Genomic DNA, 2,113 nt, shown 5'->3' on the forward strand with positions numbered 1-2,113 from the left:
TGTCGGCCCATCACTTGGTCAGAAGACGAGAGCCGTGAATGGGAAAGCGCTGCTAACTCAGCTGCTTCTCCCAGAGCACACTGAGGTCCAGACAGATCCAAACCGCGGCCCTAAACTACGTGTGCTGTAAAGTTACTTGATGTATATTTATTATAATTATTTATGGTTGCATTTAACAGACTTTTCATTCAATCCGATGCGATTTACACTATGCTGTGTAAAGGAAGCTCACTACAGGAAAAAAAAAAAAAGTCACACCAATAAATAACCTTCATCTAATTCTGATTTACCCTAAGTGTGCGATCATCTACTCTTGCTGAGCAAGTTCAAAGCTTGGAGTTGCTTGGACGGCTCTGGTCCTTGAGCGCCGCCAAGTGGCTGGGAATTAAAGTGTTTCTAATGACGATGGTCTGTGCAGTCCGTGATTTTTACTCCACCAGGCTTCTGACCTGCCCACCTTGCCCATGGAAGACAGCTGAAGGAGCCAGAGCCAAGGTCAGGGCCGAGCCGAGCCTGCGTGTCCTGCCATCCATTCTGTGCTCCCCTGCCTGGGGTAGGGTTTCCACAGCAGGAGTCTGGCTGTTCACCGGCACGGGCTTGCAGGAGCACGTAGTACAGCTCACCACTTTGTGCCACAGCGATGCATGAAGAGGTAAGAAGCTGGCAGGGCTCACTCTCCCTCCCCACCCCCATGTGTGTGTGTGTGTATATATGTATGTGTGTTAATGTGCATGTGTGTCTGTATCCATCCCTGCATCCCCTCCCCACATAGCCTCTAGCATCTATGCCTGAGAACCTAACTTGGTTCTCATTTATCATGAGAATCCTTACTCATACCACCTCTTTTCCCCTCCCTCATGAATGCACTTTCAGAGCAAGGATCTCCACTGTGTGTTCATTAGGAGAGCACGGGGCACGCCTCTTCCCTTCCTCATCCTGTGTGTTGCCCAGGGTGCTGGAAGTGGATGGGCACAGCCCCTCCTAGCAAAGAGAAGACCTTTGTTTAGATTTAAATGCTGGGGGTTGAGACCTGTGCTCCTCCTGGCTAAGTACAGAAAGCATTCCTCTATTCTCCAACTCCAAGGCTATCTTCTTGGGTTGTCTCTTGAAAAAAATGAGTACACCTTAAAAGTATGCCATCCAAACCAGGTGCCAGTGGCTCACGCCTGTCATCCTAGCTACTCAGGAGTAGCTGAGATCTGAGGATCATGGTTCAAAGCCAGCCCCGGCAGGAAAGCCCCTGACACTCTTATCTCTAATTAGCCACCAGAAAACCAGAAGTGGAGATGTGACTCAAAGTGGTAGAGCGCTAGCCTTGAGCACAAAGAGGCTCAGGGATAGCACCCAGGCCCTGAGTTAAATCCCAGAACCAGCAAAATAATAGCACATACTTACTGCACTACCAAAAGGGTTAAAAAGATAAAGACAGTCAGGGAAGACTGGAACAATCAAAACTCAAAATTGTTATGAATCTGGGCACTGGTGGCGCACCTATAATCCCAGCTATTCGGGAGACTGAGATATGGAGGATTGACGTACAAAGCCAGCCCACATGGCAAAGTCTGAGACTCCATCTCCAAATGAATCATCAAAAAGATTATAAAATGTATATCAAGTGGTAGAGCACCAGCTGTGAGTGAAGACAGCTGAGCAAAAGTGCAAGAACCTGAGTTCAAAACAAACCTGCCAGTGGCAATGTAGCTACAACTGTGTTTAGAAAACACTAGCACCAAATACTCTTATCTCCTGCACTGGAAATGCTCCTGGGTGTAAACCCAACCGGAATATATACATACACTTACCAAATGACATACATGCCTGCAATAATGCGCACCGCCCAGCCACAAACTAGTGAAGCTCCTCCACGGAACACTGCGCAGCAACGTGGGCGACTGAGCCCTAACCATCCTCACAGGAAGCACGCACCGTGCCATGAGGCTGTGACACTACTGCACATTCGCATGGCTCAGGCGGCAGAGTGCCAGCTGTGAACAAGTCAAGCAAGTGTGAGGCCCTGAGTTCAAGCCCCAGTAACAAAAGAACGTAAGGATCAAAGGATGTGGTTAAAATCATCCATGGAATAGAAAAACAGAGACAATTGAAAAGAGTAGCA

Source organism: Dipodomys merriami, unplaced genomic scaffold, assembly GCF_024711535.1.
Source record: "Dipodomys merriami isolate MVZ:Mamm:240054 unplaced genomic scaffold, mDipMer1.0.p SCAF_142, whole genome shotgun sequence".
NCBI classification, from domain to species: Eukaryota; Metazoa; Chordata; class Mammalia; order Rodentia; family Heteromyidae; genus Dipodomys; species Dipodomys merriami.